The sequence below is a fragment of the Rhinoderma darwinii genome, chromosome 3, assembly GCF_050947455.1.
Source record: "Rhinoderma darwinii isolate aRhiDar2 chromosome 3, aRhiDar2.hap1, whole genome shotgun sequence".
Taxonomy (NCBI): Eukaryota; Metazoa; Chordata; class Amphibia; order Anura; family Rhinodermatidae; genus Rhinoderma; species Rhinoderma darwinii.
The window spans coordinates 12764088-12772608 of record NC_134689.1 but is presented as its reverse complement, the minus strand read 5'-3'; the positions used below and the strand labels follow the sequence as shown (position 1 = coordinate 12772608).

Below are 8521 nucleotides of genomic sequence, written 5' to 3'. Positions count from 1 at the left end.
AATATCACTGAGGAAAGCTGCAGATAGTCGTACATTTGTGGTATTGCCAAACAAATGCTCATGGCCATTCAAGAGCGGCTCTCCGCCCCGGCTAACAGAGATGAGTCCTGGGCAGGAGAGCCCCCTCTATGACATCCATATGCCCTAATAATGAATAAAGACAACTATTGCCCTAGCCATGGAGGCAGCTCTACTGCATGAGGACTATGCCAAACAGCAACCCAGATGTGTTTCCTAGACTTCCATGGGCGTTAAATGGAGGGGAGTCAGAGATCGGATTTCATTCCGGACAAACCAGACTTTTTAGGGTTTAGGTGGAAGAACACTCGGCAGGGATATTGCCGAATGTGAAGGCTTACAATGGACCATCTTCATATTTGTTCTGCTGCCTCTTTCAGACATTCTTATGTAAGAACATACATAGTAATGATCTGTTGTGATGGGTTTTATATGAATAATATAAGAATATGTTATTACTTTTATTTCAAGCCCAAAAACCATCCGAGCTTCAGACTTGGTCCAGTAGGTATTTAAATGCGGTCCCCTTCTCATGTAGGAGAGCCAAGAAGCTCCAGGTCCTGTGATACACCAGATATTTTGGCCTCTTTTCCTCGTTTTGCTCGTGGCTCTGGGCACATTTCCAGCACAGTCTCTGTCTTCGGTGATCGTGTTGCTGCACGGACTTCTAAATTCTCTTTGTAACATCTCAGTCTAGTTTGTATTCTGGCCCCTGGCAAAGTTAGTCTGGTCTACAAAAACATAAAGTCAAAAACATCCTTACTATAAAGCCCCTTTTTCTATTTCTTACCTTAACTAGGACAGGAGGCTTATGAGAACATTACTACTGTAGACTAGGAATGGAGCAAAAATCACAGCCAAAAATGTCTGTGCCCGTGATAACTTTGTCTATTCCATTTGTTTCCATGTTCTTATATTTTAAAGACAATGGGTCAGATTTATGAATTCAGTCCTTAATTTGGACAAGATCAAACTAGACCGGACAGGCAAAAACTTCACCAAACGTTTCACAATGGTTCGCGCAGTATAAACTTGGCGCATTTTGCTAGAGGTGTTGGACACTTTTCTCTTCCTTTTGCCACCTCATGGATGCCATACTTTACACCAGTATTTTGTGCATAAAAATCGCACACCATTAAAAAAAACTAAAGCGTTTGGTGACTCCTCTTAGCCATGGCCCTACTTCTAGACACATTTCAAAACGGTTGAGGAAGGTGCAAAAAGTACAATAAATTTGTGCGCCATGTGCGGTACTTTTTGGGTGTAATTTTTGCAAGAATTATGGCACCATTTGCTTATGAAATCTCCCCCAATTGAAGGCGCAAAAGTTACTCACCTCACGCTGCTACTATATTCTTTCATGTTAGCCCTGGGTGAGAGAGGCCTACCGGAGGATCCTCTGACGGGACAGGTTCTGAAATGATCACTTTTCGGGGGCTAATTGCACAAATAACCTATTATTTCCTGTGTACAATAAAAACAGCATGGTATGCAATACAATAAAAGGAAGGCGGCGTTCTTTTTCTGTACAGCCGGACAGTTGGACCTCAGAAGCATTTCATTTGGTCGGTGCACAGGTAGTTCAACCCAACACAAGGTCAGCCAGTTTTTCTTTCAACGTACATCAGTGGTCGATGACCTGTGGCTCATCTATTGTAAAACTAGTAACAGCTTTGTAACAGCTGGAGGGCCACAGGTTGGAGACTACCAGCCTATATTCACATCATTATGCAGTCCCATGATCCTTAACAGATTGAAATCAGTGACCATCTTCCTATAGATCAGCAGACTTATTTCCTGATATACTCTGCGCTGCTTAGTTTTTCCCAATTGCCCTATAACTCTCTTCACATCACTGCCCCTATTGCACGCAGTCCCATCCTCTCTAACATAATCAAAAATGGGGACAGGTCACTGCCTCCCACATGATCAGAACACTCCTCTTCTGCTGCTGTCATGATTCCCATCATCTGATCTGGGGGGCAAGGTGTAATTCTGTAACACTGATGTTATTGCATGAGGTTTTACCTCGATCTGTAGCTGAAATTAGGTTTTTTTAAACAAACAGTGCTAAAAAATTGCCCAAAAAATGTGCAACCTTTCTTCCCAATGGGAAATGGGGGAAAACGACTCTTGGCTAGCCGAGTGAACTGCTTATGGCGATGGGGAAAGGAGCATAAGCAGCTGTCAGACAACTCTGGCAGCGGCTTATCTCCTCCTGGAACAAAGGAATGGGCATAGTAAAATAGAATATGCCCGACCCCTCTTTCCTTTCCGATAACTGTAATCGGGGGACTGTTGGTAAACCATCAAACACATCGGCCCATTCAGTCAATATCGGTAGCTTTGTCTGACTACCATGCCAGTAAATCTGTAAAAAAAAAAAAAAAGTTTTTTTTTTTTTTTTGTGTGTGCCATGTCTGAGCCCTTTGGGTTGTCAGAAGCTTTTAGGAACGGCGCACATGATCTGGCTTTATTCTTGATCCCAAATGGACAATAAGGCATCTTCCGAACAATCCTGGAGGAACATTCCGCTCTGACGGTGTCTGCATTGCCGACCTGTCAATTATTTTGATAAACTCCTTGGAAAATATGACTCTTAAAAAAGTTTGGAAGAAAGTTACTTGCAAGAACTGAAATAATGTAATAAATTTAAAGATATCTTGGCACGGTCTTGTTTTTGTCTGGAGTTGACTAAAGGGCATCACAATCTTGTCCTCAATTTTCACTGGTCTCAAACTGTGAGAGATTAGGAAGGAAGGAAACTGGTCCCAAGCAGGAGGTTACATAGACGGAGGTATGTTGAACTTTTACTAGCTCAGAAATACAAAAAAAAACAATTCTCATTTTATTATATTTTGATTGTTTTTGTAATATAAAAAAAAAATATATATGTTTTTTTTTATTAAATTCAAGCAAAAATTCGATATTGTTCCACAACCCTTAAAGGGGTTTTCCAGCCTCAAACAAATAGCCTATCCACTGGATAGGTGATGTTAGACAGGTGGGGGGGGGGTTATGACAACTCGGAAACCCTGCAGCTCCAATCAAACTCTATGAGAGTGATAAATACAGCGCAGTGTTTTTTTATGTCTTTCCCGTAGCATTTGCAATGAGCAGAGCTGAATTGCCGCTCCATTCAAACTTCTCCTTTTTGTGATCATTGTGGCTGTGGGGACGATAGTCCCCTGTTTTAGAGATCGGTGGGGTTCCCTCCCCCAATCTAATGTTTCTGTGATTAAGGTTTGTGGTTGGAATACCCCTTTAAAAGCAAAGAAAACAAAATTCCAATGAAATGAATAGAAACGAATACCGAAATGAGCATTTTGAAATTCTCTTCTGATCCCCTGAAATGAATGAGATCGAATCACAGCGCTGTTTCAAATAAAACGCGGGGGGGGGGGGACGGGGGACGATAAAAACAGGGTAAAGTGAATGCAGCACGGGATCCCCTCCCGGTCCAGTCCTCTTCTAAACTGCATCACTACAAAAAATAATAATAATTTCTTACATAATAGTCCATGCTCATGCTTTGGGGACTAATGGACATAATCCACTTCTAGCCACTAGAGGTGCTGGTGCGCTGGAATTCTCCAACCCTATATATCCATGGTAGAATGGAGAGGTAGCATTGTCACCCAGTGGCAGCAGAACCATGGAGGAGACAAACGTGTTGTATTACAGTGGCTAACACATTTGTATGGGCACAAGAATGGCTGGTATCCTTGCATGGGCAATTCTTTGTATGGGCCTCGTTGTTACGTTGACTACTCGGTGGGCACTGGTAAGTGATTGAATCTGTTTTGTGGACACTACTATAGTGGCTGAAACAATAATATGGGTAATTCAGCGTAGGGGACGTAAGAATATGGACAATGCTGATTGGTGCTCGCACCATTATCTGATCTACATGGGCACCACAATTGGTGCAAAGTTCTATATGGTGTAGAAACTGTGCGGCCCTAGTTTGGGGAAAGTCTTTTGTGAGTACTTTTTGGAGGAATTCTGGAGAATTATTTGTATTACCAGGATCTTAGAACTTTTTAATTGGGGTTGGTTTTGGAAATGTCATCATAGCAATAAGGGACGGGGCTAGAGTGAGACTAACGCCTCATGCAAACGACTGAGTGGGCTGTCCATTTTTCACGGACCCGATTCACCCGGTAAAGTGAATGGGTCCGTCAAGACTATTGGGTGCCACTCAGATGCCGTAAAAAATGGCCCGGGTGGCACAAAGGTCGTGTGCATGAGGCATTACAATCTATTCTTCCATGATTGAGATTCCTGAATGGGAGCTAGACCTTATTGTGGATAGGAAATGGTAATAAGATAGCCGGCCCTGTATATGATATACTCACCTTGCCCCTTTTTGTATTTCAAGTTATTGAAGACTTTGAATTTGCATGCCAGATTTGTCTCATAGGAACTCCAATAGGGCAAGGACTCAACGTCCACTTCTGTACAGCGCTGGAAAATATATGGGTTCTCTGTATCTAAAATAAACAATAAATACATGTATTAATGGCTACAAAAAGAAGTGAAAATGTTATCACACACTGACATTTTGCCATGGGGCACATGTATGAATAAGTACAAAGGGCTCGGCCTCTAATGTACATTGCTATGAACGGTTGACACCATCTTTGATCAGCATTTGAAGGGGCACCAGTTGATAATAAATGCATTAAACTTGTCAAAAAGTTTCTAGAAGATATGTATAAGGTACATACAGCGCCTTGTAAAAGTTTTCAAACCCCTTAAAAGTAAGTAGAGTTGTCCAGACTACAAATATTAATCCCGAAAACAAGGCCAAAATGGTACAGAAGTGATCGACCAACAAAAAGGTTCTACCATGACAAAGTCGATCCGGATCTCAATCCAATCGGTGGCACTATTTAAAGTGCACCTCCATTCCGTACTCTCTGACACCGGAGAGGCGCTCCTGCCCGCTGGGCGGTCAGCTGCCGTGGCGATCATGGGACGCCTGAAGAGAATCATGAACGGTTCCAAGCGTCATCCAACCGACCTGAAACAAATCTGCCAGGAAAATCACCTCCAGTGTGCAAAGATGTTATTGCAGCAAAAGGTGGGTCTGAAGGGGTTGAATACTTATGCAACATATTTTAAAAAATAAAAAATAAAATAATGAATCGTGAATTTAGGCACTGTATAATCCTTATCCTACTGGCGGAAAGACTATATACTGGAGAACCTAGAGCATATATATACGCTGCGCACTGTACTGTCACGGTTCTATTTATTCTTCATTGAATCCTCATGTTTCAAAGGGAATAGCATAAGAAAATATTGTCTTGCACGTCCTAATACTGTACACATGGCGCCGTACAGATATCCATATGATGTGGGCCCCAATTATATCTCTTTACATGGACCCCTCAATTACAAACAGCTGTAGGGCCAGTGTAATGGTTGCCCTTAAAATGAAAACCCAGAATTCAATCAGTCCTGTCTTCCAGACCTCGAGTCATTAAACAGTCAGAGCCCTTATGAAAAGTGACACAGCGCGGCGGGCCTGCCAGACCTGCATTCCCTCATATTTCACATGACTGCTGGATAGAAAATGCAGCGTCTCAAAGGCTCATGTAGAAATGGACTTGGGGAGATGCTCGGAAAAGGGGCGTTTCGCTTTCCCACCTTGCTCCCTACCTTTAACCCAAACCCCTCAATTTTATTTGCTCCTTCCTGCCTTCCAAAAAGCAAAACTTTTTTATTTTTCCATCAACATAGCTTTTTTCCCTAATGACCGCTGCATCTAGGGGATTATACAGCCACGATCAGAGGTTTCTGTAATCCTGGTTGTTGCAGTAAGAGCCCGGCACACCCCACTACAAAGAGGATGTAACAATTGTCTATTTATACATTTCCAGGAGGAGCAACAGAGGAACGGCAATGATATAGCGTACAGATAGAACATCTTCTAATGCCTCATTTGAAGTCCTGTTTTATAACAATATATTATTGCTATTTTGGAGAGGCTAAACTTTTACTACAGAATGGCTGATTTTAGAGCTATAGAACCCCCCTCCCCCCGGTGACTTCTAAAATCTATAATTGCCCAAAATAAGCGGAATCCCTATATTTCTAACAATGCACAGCAAGAAATAATTAATTATGCAGTATGCGGAGTGCACTACGGAGACCCAGAAGAAAATTAAAGGGGTATTTCAGTGGATAGGTGAAAAATGCGAGAGATGGAAACCACTCCAAGATGGGGCATGACACTTTTTTTTCCCAGTGAGTGGTCAAAAACAACCCGGGTAACAAAACGCCTCCATTTCCTAGTGAAATCAATGGTGGCAGATTTGGGGCTTTTTTTGGCGCGGATTCCAACACGGTTTCCATTTTCAAAATCAGTGCCAAAAACCGCTGTGTAAATAACTTACTGCCAGGATTCCCATCAGATTACGGCTGATCGCTGGGGGTCCCAACACAAGGACACTTTGTATTGTTTAATAGTGACGTCCTTCACCTATCTAAAATATCCATACACCGCACATACGTTTTTTTATATTTTTGGTTTGCGTGCCAGTATTTCTGGTACTTCTCTTTTGTCTAGAAAGAAATTAAACTTGGTCTCGGCGTCTGCTGTGCACATTTCGATTTCCAATATGTGTTTTTACAGAGTTTTGCACACACACAAAAAAAATTATTCATGAAGCTTTGGCAAGAAAAATAATCCTTTTCTCTAAAAACAGATAAGTGCAGATCACACGACCCGGTTGGGCACTTCCAATTTTTTTTTTCTACCCTTCGAAAAAGGCTGCAAAAATTTCACTGATGGAAATGTCAAAAAGTAAAAATACTAAAGTCTCCTATACTTAGAGAAGCCTCCTGAATACAACCGGGATCGGGAAACTTCCGATCCTGGCCATTCAATCCTTTGATAGTCACGGTTCGTGACGAGGCATGATCAAAGGGGACTCCCCCTTTTGATTGCATCACTGGGTTCCCCAGTGACCCCATCGGAGACTGGGGGAAGCCTCTACAGTTAGCCCTGGGGACCTAGAAAGGACCCCAAGGGCTGTCTGTTCTGTATGCCTGCTGTTAGGGCATATTATGTCATAGTGAACATTATAATGTATTGGTATGCAGGAGTATGCTAATATATTATAAGTATAAAATAAAAGTTGTTCAAAATGGGATTTTAAAAAAAAGTTTACAAAAAATGCTAATAATAATAAAAAAGAAATGACCACAAAAAAAAGACATTATTAAGCATAAAATATATTTTATTGTCTATACATTACATAAAAAAAAAACGACACATATTAGTATCTACACGACCGTGGAACCGGAGGAATTAATTTAACAGGTTATTTAGCATAAAACGTGAACAGTATAACCAGCAAAAAGAAACTGTGCCGAAAATCACTTTTTTCTATATTCGCGCTGCAAAAATAAATGACACAGTAAATTATTTGTACCCCCAAACTGCACAGGAAATGTTACAATTTCATAAAACAAGGCCTAATACGGCCACGTCAATAAAAAAATAATAAAGTTATGGCTGTTGAATGGCAAAAACAAAAAATGAGCCGGTCATTAGCTTTTCAGGCCTGATCATAAAGGGGTTAATGAATTATTGCAAAATCACTGGTATTGCTTTTTGTTCAATGACCTCAGCTTTATCTTTATATACTGTAAGAATAAAGATCAAATATTGATATGTCCACATAAAAGGGCGTCCTTACTTTTTCACATACTAACATACCATGAAAAGTACCTGGGATTTATATCGGATGAGATCATGTGGCGTCAATCCGTACAGAAGTCATAAACCGGAGCAGGATCTGTAAGGCTGAGGTACCGCATATTACAGGAAACTGTCGCTTTGTGGCAGTGTTGAAATAGTACCTGAAATAGTACCTGTCACTTACCACTAGAGGGGGCTAAAAATGTGGCAAGGTGTGCCCCGAAAGGGATTGTTCATTAGGAAATGCTTCAAACTCCCTTATGAATATTTTTTCTATATCCTTAATGGGTTTGTTAGACGGCAACCAAATATTTTTAGCCGTAACCCAGACATCACAGTGGCCATGCTAAATCACCCTCGCTGCCACCATCTATTTCATCTCTTGCATTACGAAGGTGAAAATGGGCACCGCTCCCATTTTTATTTTACTAGGAAAAAATAGCAATAATAAAAAAAAATTATATATATTTTTCTTTTATCAATGTAGCTTTTTTGCAGTTATTTTTATATATATATATATATATATATATATATATATATATATTCACAAGGCTCCTTGTATTGAGCCGAAACGCGTTGCACGAGGGCTATTAAAAGCTACTTTTTTCACCTTGATTTGGGGTGCTGCCTATTTTTGGACACATATTGGAGGATTAGGAACTGTGATCGGGTTCCCAGGGCGTGCACCCAGCCATATTTTCAGGCTGGTGCTGCAGGACGGTGGACTTATATATATATATATATATAACTGCAAAATAATGTTTTTTAAATAATTTCCATCTTATGCAT

General features: G+C 40.9%; 1 long non-coding RNA gene across 1 annotated transcript; it reads right to left on the bottom strand.

Annotated features, from left to right (window-relative positions):
• Positions 1-432: 432 nt before the first annotated feature.
• LOC142748734 (uncharacterized) lies at positions 433-8217 on the bottom strand. Its single transcript, XR_012882302.1, has 2 exons — positions 4377-8217; positions 433-1482 (listed from the first exon to the last, which is right to left on the bottom strand). It is a non-coding gene; the product is annotated as an uncharacterized LOC142748734 (long non-coding RNA).
• Positions 8218-8521: the final 304 nt, after the last annotated feature.